The sequence below is a fragment of the Xiphophorus couchianus genome, chromosome 3 (genome assembly GCF_001444195.1).
Source record: "Xiphophorus couchianus chromosome 3, X_couchianus-1.0, whole genome shotgun sequence".
Classification (NCBI taxonomy): Eukaryota; Metazoa; Chordata; class Actinopteri; order Cyprinodontiformes; family Poeciliidae; genus Xiphophorus; species Xiphophorus couchianus.
This window is the reverse complement of record NC_040230.1, coordinates 21,450,772-21,464,946: the sequence shown is the minus strand read 5'-3', so window position 1 is coordinate 21,464,946 and position 14,175 is coordinate 21,450,772.

Sequence of the window (14,175 nt, the reverse complement as noted above, 5' to 3'; positions counted from 1 at the left end):
TAACAGAAAATGTCAACTACGGACAGAAAAAGTGAAAGGATAAGTTACAGCTGAACAAACTCTTTCTGAGATATACTTTTCTTATGTAACATTTCACTCTTGTTTGATCGACACAAATCCCCGTAAAGGATAAATTATCCGTATATACCCCAGGACTCAAGAAAAGTTTCCTTTCTTTACCATAATCCCACATCTCTATCTGTCAGAGAGCGACGAGTCTTTTGGGTAAATGAATATTTTATTTCATTTTCAACTTCAAGAAAACTCATACATCTGTTTTCATGTCTCTGTTTTTAACTATTATTCTTGTAATTCTTCTCCTTATTATTATTAATATATAAAAAAGCCATTGTGGTGTCAACTGTTTAATCTGTACACAACTCTTCCACTATTTCTGGATCCTTTGACCCAAACAGAAATCAATTGTATACCAAAAAGTTTTAGTCTGTACTGGGGATGAGGGTCAAATATAGCTCAAAAGTATTAATCACAGGTTTCATCTGATAACTAAACCCTAAAACTAAGCACAGACAAACGTGTGAAAAAAAAAAACAGAACTCAACAGGGAAATACAACAGAGAAAATCAGTCTGAAACACAGCCAAAACTTATTTTGTCTCTACAATGCTCACTTATGACTATAAGTGAGCATAATCATGCTCACTTATAATCATAAGCATCATCCTGTGAATACCCTGAATATTTGGTATGGAAGACGTTTGAATAAGAAGGTCTCAAAAAGTTCCCATAATCTGTTAAAAGACAGAACTTGTTTTTTGAGAGGGATTTGAGATATTGCTTAACTTGGTACATTTGGCCATGGACTTATTGGTAAGAAGCCTATCAAGGACCCTTATTAAAACTCAATAAAACTACCCTCCAAATGTACTTTCCTCCCTGATGAGTGCCCAGAAATCCAAGAGACAACTGGCACAGCAGAGGGAGGAGGATCAAGATATTGAGAAAGAGAGAAGGGAGGGTGATAATAAAACAGGAAAGAGAGACAGATCAAAGACAAACAGTGAAGCCGCTGAGACATAGAGAAAAAGTGAATGAGGATGAGGGGAACCCGGTGGAAAGAAGTAATCCAGCGCTGCAGGGAGAAGTTGTGTTCCGTTTCTGCTCTTGGCCTCCCAGCTGTAATGAGGCTCGGATTACAACTAGGCCCCGAACCCTGACATGTGCAAAAAGTATTAATGCCCGGGCTGGCAAAGCTGGAGACTGCACTCCAAGAATCAGCTCATCATTAAAACATATTGCCCTCAGCCAGAATAATTGAAAATAGGAATATATACTGTAGTTCCCAATAAGTGGGAGACAGAAAGGAAAGAGACAGACGCAGACAAAGAGAGGCAAACTTTATGACATTTTGAGAGGCAGAGGTGCCTGGGGGTTTGCACATCAGTCATGTGAAATTATGATGTTTTGTCAATGAGACTTAAATAATTGAATGAATCATTGGGAACAGCATCATGAACACCAAGAAACAAACTAGTTAACTATTAACAGGAAAACTATTTATCCACTGTCATCACTGGCCTTTGAAGTTTCCATCCACAAAATTAGGATGCAAAAAATGCAAGGAGACTGAGTGCATGATAGATATTTAAACCAATCCTTCCTAGAACTCATGTTGATTAATCTATAATATCCATTACCAAGGGTCACTGTCAGAACATGCACGAGAGACAGCAACCAAAATCAAACCAGGCCACTGCCTCCTAACTGCATCATCTGATGAGAAACATTCCTGTAGTAACTATACACAATCTCATTTTGTGCAGCATACCACGTTTCATTTCAGATAATTCATACTGTTAACAACATTTTCACCCAGAAAATCCACATACAGAACCACTCAATTACAGGTATCTCTCTGCTTATCAAGCAATTCTCCCTCATATAGCCGAAGGCCTAGAGCACATATATTCCAATTTGTTGTTGATATCTGATGTCTACAGTTTATGCCTGACTGGTTGTTGCTCTCTCTTTAGGAAAGCAATTGTGTGGTATCCCTGCAAGAACCGCAAGGCTTCAAGAACAGCTTCTACCTCCATGCTGTGAGACAGATGAACAGTCACATGCACAGACCCTGGTATACTCACATATGGTGCTGTATCATATTGCAGTGTGCATGTGTTATTGTCAACAGTGCTGATGCATACAGTACCATACAGTTAGTTGCCATAATAATATTTTATGGATTACATAATGATCCTCAATGTTTGGATAATACTTCAGTTTTCAAGTTATCAATATTTTCATGTCTTTTAATCCTTTTCCGGAATTAGCCCGACGCTCAGGAGGAGTGCAGAAGATGTTACAGACAGTGGGAAAGTGAGGGTGGAGGGGTGTTCATTCAGATCGTCAGTTCCCAAAACCCCCGAGGGTTCGGAAACCCCCGAGGTCCAATTCCTGGGTCCAGTTCTTTTCAGAGAACTGAAAAGCTTGTCAGCTCTAGTGACCTTTATTTGACAGTTGTCAGACAGGAAAGTGGATTGTGAGAGAGACAGAAGACATGCAGCAAAGGTCATCGGGCTGGGACTTGAACCTCTGACAGTCACATTGAGAACTAGGGCCCTATAGCCTACATGGGTCATGCTTTACTCCTATGCCGCTGCTTCACCCTTGACCCCAACTCTTAAGACTGCAGAATGGTTAAAGTAACAAATATTTGGTATCACAATCCAAGTTAGAGTTTTGTGAAATGGAGTAATCAAATAATCACTACTTGATTTCAACTGCTTAACACTTCTATAACTAAATTCTACAATCTGCGAAAGAATGTATTCAGCTGCTGTGCTCCTTCCCAAGTGGAACCTGTGTATTTGTGTGACCTAACTATTTTCTCAGTGCTATGAAGTAATTCTGTGCCATCACACCAACCTTAACCACCAGTGAGCATATGCATTTTTTTCCTAACACACACCATGAGTGAAAATCTCACAAATGTAAAACTCAGCTAATGCACATGGGAAATATAACCCAATTTCAACAAGCACTCTAGCAAGACATTTGTTGAGCAACCACAAGGCCACAAATGCAGTCCTCGGTTTCAGTGCATGTAAAAAAAATCATCCATGCAAGTCAAATGATATAGAGTAGTGTGTTTATTTTTTTTGTAAGGTGCCAGAACTTTGCTAGTTAAATGAAGGGTGAATGCCTCCAGGATATCAACTCCCTTCTCTTATACTTCTACACCATTTTCCAACGACCCTCTGCACAGACACTCACCCTACCCCTCCATCATTTCATCTATCCACATTGTGTTGTACCACTTCAGTGAACATCAGGGTGTACCGACTTGTTTTGATTGTGTTGCACTTGCAAATTTACTTTAGTAGAGGAAATTGAAAGTCAAACTGTAATCCTGTGGTGCAGTTCTCTTTCAAAGCCTTATAACATCAGCTTTAGTCTGTGCTATGAGAATGTATAATGTTGTTACAGATATACAAAAGAAAATTGACAGATAAGTAAACAAACAAATAAGAATACAGCTCTGCCTATCTTCAAATCAAATTTATTAACCAATGGAGGCCTGGATTTGGAGCCACACACAAAATTAAAGTGAAATAACACTACACGCTGATCCAACTTTAATGTAATGTCCTTAAAACAAGTCAAAATGAGGCTCAGTATTGTGTGTGGCCTCCACACATAACTTGTTCATAAACCACACGGCACAACAAGCACATGTCTTGGGATTTCAAAGAATCTGTGGATTGTAATGAGACACTGAGTACCTTGTGACCTTGGATTCACAAAGTGAGGTTTGTCAAGCTTCAGGTAAGGCTCGCTAGAGAAACTAGAGTGTATGTGTGTGTATCTTTGTCCTCAAGTAATATGGCAATCTTCAAGCCTGTGTTCTGCTATGTATGCGTTTGTCAGATTGAACACCTACTGCTTGGTGTTTAGGACGTTGGTGTGCACATAGGAGCTTCATAAATATATATATTAGAATCAGAGCTGATGTCTGTCTGTCAAGGCAAAAATTCCTTCAAAGTAGAAATGTCTCCATAAAGAAAAACAGATCAAATAAATTCTAAACTCTAGCCGTTACCTGTGACCTTTACATTTCCGTGACCTTTACGATGAATAGGCCTGATTTTTTTTTTTTTATCCAATGGGTCTTCGTGTGACAACATGTATTGTGCAGGATTCCCGAGTAGTTGAATCTTTCACTGTGAGGTCCAGGGTAAAATTCAATTAATCTTGATTCAGTTTATTTATATAGTATCAATTAATAAGAAAAGTCTTAATAATGCAAAAAAATACAGTTTATATGCTTATATGTATACATACATTTAAAAATCTCAAGAGCTTAAGAAACAAAAAATAGATATGTGTCTATAGTTTAATAAAGCCTCCTGATAGAAAAGTTTCTTTTGCAAGGTTTGATTACAGTGACCTTAAAAATTAGTGGTGTACATTTATTAACTGCAGGTTAGTCATGTCTAAAATGGGAACGATAATTGATTTTTTTTTAGGATTGTGTCTAGAATAGATGGTTTAAAAGTTTAAATGAATCAAAATGTTTTTGAAAAGGTGCTGTCAGGGACTTTGAGACTAGAAACACATGACCTAAAATTTAAAATAAATGTACATTTGAAAAATTAAACAATCTGATAAAAAGGAAGGGAAGGAAAAAAAGATTCCCTGTCTATCAATTTAAGTGGTGTAATGAAATTGTCATGGTATATGCGGGAAATTGACCAAAACATCATCAGGAATGTAGTAATCTCATGATGTATTTAATAAAAAGTGATATAACACTATGAAGAAACTATTTGCAGGTGAGAAGCAGGTAATACAGAACACAGAATGACCAGGAAGGAGAATGCAACAAGCAACATAAAAAGCACAAGATGGATACAGATGGAGTAATCAAGGAAATGTAAAACAGTTTAAGTTGCAGAGAGAGGAAAGGGACAAAAGGATTCTGACACAAATGTACATAGGAAATACAATATCTGAATGTCCCATAAATTTCCCACTGATATCTAACAGTATCGGAATGAATTTGTGATGCATTACCTCATAGTTATAATAGTATATGGACTTACAAAGCTGATATATTGCTCAGACCAAGTGGGGATCCATCATTCCTGACAGTGAAAGAAATAAAAGACATAAAATCCTATCAGACTCCACCATTCCCCTGTAATTAGAAAAAATAATGACACATGAAGTGTGCATAATATTGAGGGCAGGGAACATGAATGAGATTCTAATTGATGCCAGATAACAAGGAAGGAGAAATGCCTTTCACATTTGGTAGTTCCCAATATTTCATTTCATATAAGACCATGGATCTACACTTAGGCAGATGCACTCTTTATTTTTAATTTTTTTGCTATAGCATTTAGCACGTTTTTTTATTCCTTTTCAGAGCCTTTGTGCGACCTCTTTTTATGTAGAATTTACCTTTTGGAAATATACCTGATTCAACCTGCCATATCCACTGAAGAATGAACCATTTGATGATCCTAACCAACTCAATTCAAGAGAAGGATTACTCCTGTTTTGGAAACCTAATAAAACTAGGAGGTGCACTACAACTACTACAAGTCCTTCATAGTCAGTTAATGTTTAATTCTATATCTAAAGACAAAGATGTTGTCATTGTATGTTTGCAAAGGAGTCCTTTCCAGCTCATATTTTCTGTCAACCTTATGTTGTACAGCAGGGTAAATTATATTCCTGTTTTCAACCGCCACATTCAAGCCTGTTATATATAAATGGTTAAAACTAAAATGTTTTCTGAGTTATACTCGAGGCAGCAAAGCAACACCACTGGTTATTGTACCACCATGTCAGAATCATGGGTGTAGAAGGTCAGGCAAACCTGTCAGAAGTCTGTACAGGTTTGATATGCCTTGTTTCACCAAGGCAAGCAAAGCATTGCAAAATAAATGAACTTGTATTCTTAAAGTACAAAGCAAAAATAAATAAAACAATATGAGGTACACATTTTACTGAAATTTAACTCTCACTCTGAAGCTCACACACATCCAAAAACAGACTATTATCAATTTTTGAACAAGATATTATAAATAACTATAAACATCTCCTGAACTGACTAGTAAAATCAGCTTTGAGAATCAATCATTACATTGGGATTAGGCTCACTGGGGTCAACTCATTTGTTTACAGGCACAATACCACTGCTTTAGCACAAATCAGTTTTCAACAAATGTCTAATTAGTAGCTAAAGGTAAAAAGACATTACCAGATCTGTTTCTAAATGACTAGCCCTGTATTTCACTGTATGTCAATGAAAGGAACTCACTGCATGTATGGGATTACATATACTGTATGTCAACAGCAACACAGTGGCATGTTTCAAATAAGGTGACATCTGGATTTTGTGCTTACCATTATGTGGAAAAGGTTCTGTGTTTAATGTCATTACAGAAAATTGCCTTTTGACATTATGGAACAAGATACATCAATATGTTGTAGTTTAAGAGGTTTATGTGATTTATAGAGGTTCCATAAAATGACTGAGAGCTCTTAGTAAATCATTCATAATTTTTAAATGATTTTTTTTCACTTTCTTTTTATTTTAACACCGAAAGAAAAGCACATTCTCAAGCATACAGCAAGTGACTGCAAATCAACCAAATAGAGGAATTTTTGTCTAGAATAAAAACTCAACTTCAGAGATAAAAAAGAAAAAAATGCTGGTTTCTTTTATTTTTTTATCACAGACCTACAACTATATAAAGTGTTTAGAGTAAAAATCAGCATTTACCCTGACAAAGACTTAAGGCATGTACAAGTGGGTGTTGTATATCAATGTATAATATGGTTTATGTAGACAGTTCATTCTAACTTTTATGGATCACAAAAAAATCTTGAGATACTTGTTTTTTTTATTATATTGCTCTGCCCTTTTATTTGTTTAGTTTTGAGTAAAATACTCCACATATTAAGAATAAGACAAATCCTCAAACCACAAAGATATGTCCACTTTTTTATTTTAAACAATGTCTCAAAATTGTGACACATATTTTGAGTAGCATCAGAACAACAACTCTGTTCCTCTTTTTAATAAAATGTTGTTTTCACAAAGAAAAAAAAAGGTCAAGCTCAAAAACTGACCATCAGCTAAAGGAGATTTTTCAATCTTTATGGCAAAACCTTTCAATTACCCAAAGGTACACCTTGAACTTGAAAAGTGATAAACAATCCAAGACCCCAACCCATCACCTTAACTTTACTGCTAGTTTTTTGTAACACCATTTTGTCAGATATTTTTTATCTGTAAAAATAACCTCTTGACATTTGTTGAAAGTAGGAGCATGCACTGGAATGGGCGGTTAGTTCTGTGTGCTGCTTCAGGTGAATAACATCTTCATCAAATCCTTGCTGGATATATTTTATAAATATTAGCTTTAAGCCAATATGAAATCTGTTTCAAATGTTTCCTTATCTAACATTACGACTTGCATTTTTGCAACAAACACTATTAACAGTAAAACCCTGTTTTATAACTCAATGTTTTCATGTGCATTCAGAAATCTGACGAAGTGCTTTAATAGGATTGCAACTTTTCTAATTGAAATGAGTAACCTGTTAGTCTGCACAGATTTATAGAATTATTTTACCTTCAATTCACATAATTGAAAAGAGGTCATGTTTACTTAACAAGACAAAAAAAAATCACCTTGATGCATCAGAGGTTGTTAGTCCTTAAGTTAAACCTTAAAAGTCAAGTAAATGTAAAAAGGTCAAAGAACATAAGATTTAAAAGATTAAATCATCTTTCATGTTTCTAAATTGTTTCAGACGTCAACACATATGCTGACCTCAATTTACAATATATACACCACATTCAACACTGTTTTTCTACTGTACAGTTTGAGGACAAGTCAAAGTCAAACCTATAGTTCATTCCATGTGTGTGAGTCTCAATTCATTTTCTTTTGACTTCCAATTTAAGGAGGTAAAAAAGTAAACGCCATGGCAGTGACCTCTGCTGTGGTGCCATGAATAATGGGGACTATTAGTTGCAAGGCATTGCACTCTTAGAAAAGTAGTCATTTCTGACCCAGAGGAGTTCTTATTGTGGACACTGAAGAAAGAAAGACTTTTCCTAAATGTTTTGCATACATGTTAAAATATCAATTTTCTTGCATGTAGAAAATGCTTTAGGGCAAAAATATGCTGTGAATTCATTTGGCTGGTTGCTCTCTCCCACTGGTGCAAAATGAATTTTGTAGACTTAAATCACATTTGTCTTACAAGTTCTTGCCCGCATAATGGTATACAGACATATACAAATAAAATCAAATGTTTACTTTCATTTGTGGTGAGAGTGGCTTAATATTTTTAACTGAACAACATTCATTTTAAGACTGTTAAAGAACTAATATTTCAGTACAAGGCATGGTAAAGGAAAAATAAGAAAAATAGAGTAATTTAATTCTCTCAGTGGATTTGGTCCAAGGATACAGATCTATTTAGACAGCGTGGGAGATTGCCCCCTTAAGGCAAGAGGAGGAAATTATTCATCCCTCAGCACTAAAGAAATGTTTGTTTCCAAGTCCTTCCTTCGAACTATTTAGATCGAAACACAAATTAAGTGCAATTAACAAGGTAAACTGCTCCAAGACAGCTGATATCAAATCATTAACCCTCAACCACATTTTATCTCTCGCTCTTTCTCTTATTCATCAAAGGACCCTCACTCAAGGTAAACTTCACACTTCATTAATTAATTCATCACCTAAAAGCAGAGTATTGATTTTCTATAATGGCTTTACAAAACTGTGGGACACCTAGAAGCAGGCATAATTAAAAAGAGTGAGTATTTGCCATAAATCATCTTTAAAAGGGTTGAAAGTCTTCCAGGTCATCAGGGAGATAGCTTACAATATCAACAAATAGTATCCCCCAGTCATTAAGGGAAACAAGGATACACATTCTGACTTTTTATTTTAGCTACAGCAATAAAGGGCGAACTGAGCATAATGGGAGTCATAAAACAAGGAGAAAAAAAATGAAAGTAAAACACTGAAAACAGAGTTAAAAACAACCGAGACCATCCAACAAAGCCAAATAGAAAAGACAAATTATTTTATCCATCCAATCCATCACAGAAAGATATAGGACAAACAGCCATGCACACACCCACACCTAAGGACATTTTTAGAGACCAATTCACCTGACAGTCATGTTTTTGAGTTATGGGAGGAAGCCAGAGTACCTGGAGAGAACTCACGCTTGCACGGGGACAACATACAAACTCCATGTGAAAGATGCCAGGCCAGGATTCAAACCCAGGACCTTCTTGCTGCAAGGTCACAGTGCGGCAATAGTATTAAATATTCTAGTTTGTGATTTTTGACTGCTGATATTTTGAACAAAATGGTGCATGGATGTTGCAAGAGGGCCTTACGTGATTTTTAATATTCTGCTATAAGGTTGCGACCTGACCCCGGATAAGCTGAAGATAGATAGATAGATAGATAGATAGATAGATAGATAGATAGATAGATAGATAGATAGATAGATAGATAGATAGATAGATAGATAGATAGATAGATAGATAGATAGATAGATAGATAGATCGATCGATAGATAGATGGATAAATAAATGCACACACATACATACACTCATATGTGTGATACACATAGCATAATAGAATACAGACAGCAATGTTATCTACCTTGGTTAGCTAGCTAGTTTCAAGAAACATGCTCTTTCGCACACACACACACCCCTACACATAATGGATGTTGACAATGTCCATTTTTGACATTTCATCATTGCTGTTGTAAAATTGATGTTGTTGTCATTTTGTTTTAAAAATTTTCTACAAATTGTTCTAAAAACATTTTAAAAATTGAAAACATGAAATAATTCTTGTGTAAAATAAAACACAGTAGAAAGTAATATACAAAACATTATTTTGAATCAAAATGACAAAAGTAGCATAAAAACACATTGATTGTAACCCGGGCCAAAAAAGACCCACTCACGGAAGACTGTATAGTCAGTCACTCACGCATCAGGGGGTTAAATGAAAAATACATTCCCACTTAAAATACATTTAAGTGGGAGTCAAATTACTCCCACTTATTTTTACTCTGAAAAGATTCTCTTGGTATCACCTGTAGTTGGAAGACAATCAAAACTCATATTTTTTAGACCAAGAACTAAAATACATATTTTAATTTAAGGGAGAAACATGGAAGGATTTCAAATTTCACACGTGAATTCGATACGGAGAAGATATTCAGCCACAATCTTATATCATAACAATCATGATTTACTGCCACTATGGTAGAACCTATGATTTAAGACAGAAGACTGTTTTATAACGGTCTGTAAATTTATATTTCAGTCACTCCTACTCTTACCCCCTTTCTCTCATTGAATTTCTTTCTCTCCTGTCTTCCTTGCTCTGCCTCCTCTTTCTTTTGTCTCCTATGCACACATGCAGACACACATGCACACTTTCCTCGCAAAGGAGAACATAAATCTGACTAGTGTCCCAGGGTGGGCCGTGGGCAACATAATTACAGAACATCAAATGAAAGAATTAGTGTCCTTTTTCTCATTATCATGCAAGACTTGCAAGTCCTTTGCAATTTCTCATCTTACCTTCCCTTTTACAAATACACACATGAAGTAGACTCTCATTTTCTTTTACACAGTACTACCAAGTGCAACATATGCTGGCTCCCTAATGCAGTCATTGTTTACTGGGACTAGGTGACACCAACAACTGAGTACAGGTGCCTTCATGTTGTTCTTTTTGGTGCTTTTTGGATTGATGAAAATAAAGTTTTATTTTATCTTTTTTTAAAATTTTTAAAGTAGCTAAACAGTACTCTTTAGTATTTGTCTGAAGAAGTTATTTCAGCAGAAACAATGAGCATAGTTTAAAGGATGGGGCTGCCCCTTTCTCCCTTAACTCAACAGTTAGAACAAAGTACTGAAGACCATTTTTTTCATTTCCATTTCTAATGTCTCATCATATGCCTGACTTCTGCAAATGATAAAGTGAGGCTTTATGTCATGGTCTGTGGCTATTAATGTGCTTTGGACGTTTTCTACATGAGATGTTAATATCAGAATGCAACCCATCTTTCATTATTGCATAGATTATGTGATGGAACAAAACACTTCAAGTCAGTGTCACTTGTTTCTCCTAATACTGTAGGCATGTTTAGTAGGTAGATGGAAGAATGACTCTTCATTCAGGTTCTACCAGCAAAACCACATGTTTTCCACCAGAAACTGTGCATATTCTTGAACCTGGCTAAAACAGAGTCATCCTTCTCAAGTGTGGGTGTGCTTTACACAAGATTTTGGGGACCTAAGCAAATACAGATCTGGAGCATTTCAGCTCACTGATATGCTTTATATGCTTATATTTATGCAGTCTTACAAGACAACATCTAGTCTTTTAATATGTGAAGGAATGTTGGCCTAGGCTGTCCACTTGTCATATGTTGAGTCTGTGGAGGGTTCTGTGTGATTCAGGCTTAACATTTTGAAATGTTCAGTGTACCTTCACACCTGTGTACTCATTCAGTGTGTTCACTAATCTCTGTTGGCACTCTGGCATCATTTGTTTGAATTTTAGACTTTACAAACAAACTGAGGGTCTTTCCCTACAGCAAAATGGTGTCTGTAGAGACTCACACATAGAAAACCTCACGAAGTGAGATACCACTCCTCGCACGACCGTTAGCAGGATTTTTGATTTAAGTCACAGCTAGGGCTTTCTGTAGAGTTGCTATCTCTTACATATTAGGTACAATACTCAAACATTGCATGCTCCTTTCACACTGTTACAACACATACCAAGTTTCTCACAAAGTGAAAAACAAATCTATTTTTGATGATATAGTGGGTAGAAAAAAAGTACAAGACTAAGGTTTCTCTTACAGACTGTACAAAAGAACTACCAGTGAGGCGATAGGACCAACCAGAAAGACAACAAGAGCTTTACTGACTCCTGGTTCATTTATTTACTGTCTGACTCTAGAGTTCTCAGAGTTTTCTGTTCTGAACTTCAATAACAAAATTATATGGCACTGTTAATTCATTAACGTCTATGCAACAAGGCACAGCCTGTAGCTCAGGCTTATTGGCACTTGTTACTAAGTTATTGCTATTTATTTACCTTAATTTGTAGCTCAATAATGTAAAGAATTTATTACATAATAAACTAAATTAATTATGTTGTAGTTAATAAAAATGTTGTGAAAAATTACTTTAATAAAAGTCTGGATGAGAAGAAGTAACACATTTATTAAAATCTTGCAAGGTGAGAACAACATTTAGAGACAAAGGAGTCTGTCAAGTCTGCTCTAGTAAATAGTTCACTCTGGCTGTCTTTTGTAGGTTTTGGGTGGAAGATCGTTGGACAGCGGGTTGTCACTGTATGTGGATGTTTCTCAACAAAGGGAAGATAGCATATGTTGCGAGTACAGGAAAGCGGAGGCAGTCGATACAGAAATAAAGATGGCAGAAGGATCCCAGTACAGGAAAATAAAACAGTTCAAATGGAGCCTGTTGTGGGATTGAAAATGTTTTTTTTATGTGGTTCTGTTGTGAAATCTAATAGTCTGACTAGCTCAAGTTTCACCTCACTAGCGCTTATTGAGTCATGCTCCATGGCGAACCACTGTGAACTTCTCAGCCAAAAATTATCCATGTGCTCCAAAGGTGAGGATGTGATGACAGAGAAGCGAAGGGCATAGCACTGAAAATTTTCTCTTTTTTTATTCCTCTATTTGGCAACCTAAGAGGTTCCTGTTTTGTTATGTTTTATATCTAAATTTAATAATGTCAGAAAATTGTCTATATTATATTGGGTATATTGAGTGAACATTTAATACAGCTGACATGGACAAATTTCAAATATAATGATGTGCTTCTTTTTTTAAAATTTAGCACATGTTGCAAAAATTACCTCCCTCATCTTATAGAGAGACATTCGACTTTGATATAAGAGGAAACGTAAGAAAATTACTGCTTATCAAGCAATCATTATTCGATCGAAAAGATCAATCAACTTTAGATTAACTCATTAATCGATAACCTGGATCTCTACTCTTCTTTGGTAAGACTTGTCTTGCCAAAGAATGACTGATGACTCTCTTTCTGGCTGACTGCAAGCATGGGCTAAGACAAGTGGCTTTATGATGCATGGACATCCTTAGTTACTAATTAACCTTCATAGTACACTAATTAATTAGAGTCTTGCAAGGTCGATCTTTCTAAATGGGGAATACGGTACAATTTCCCCTGCAAAAGTCTTATAAAGAAGCCAAACAAAGTGGTATATCTTCATATATGGTTGGCTTCACACAGCCAAATATTGCAATCTATCTTGAAAAATTTGCTTACAAAGTGAACCACCATACACAGCTACTTAACTAGATTTTTGATGTGTTGTAATCTACAGCCAGTGAAGTCTTTAAAATAATAAAAAAATAAGGGATATTAAATTTACATGAAGAACGTAAGATTTTGCAAGGTTTTCAGATGAAGCAATGTAAAGTCATTATCTGAGTACACTGTGGATCTGATGTTTTAGGAACGCATTAAAAATTCCAGTAATGACTGGTGAAGGACATGTTTTCATTTTATGTGAAAGGACAAACATGTTTTACAAAGTGATAGGAGATGGGGAGAATAGGGAAATTAAGCCTGCATGAGTACACACATTTTCACTTCAACTCCAGAAGGTCTTTGCAGACTAATGTACAAGGAAATGCATGCGACATAAAGTCCTATCTGCAATGAGTCTGAAAAAAAAATAAAAATATGTGAACACAGACAAACACAGCAGGAGGGGTAGGTATCATTTAAAAGACTATTTTCCCTGTGCGCTTAAGCCCATATCTATCTAACTGTGTGGAACCAGCCAAATGCAGCAGCCAACTGGTGCCCATCCTCAGGCTATCAGGACTTGGACTGAGTACAAGTTATTGCACCGTTGGGGTTTGTGCACATGTGCACAATCCTCTATGTGTGTTTTAGAAGAGTTAAAGACGGGCATGGATATCACTTTATGAGAGAAAATAAATATATAAGAACGATGTGATGTTGTGCTTTTAGCAAAACGTGACGTCATGCATTCCACACTTTTTTGTTCACTGGCAGAACAAGAAAAATGTTGAGACTGAGTTGAAGAATCAGAAAGAATAC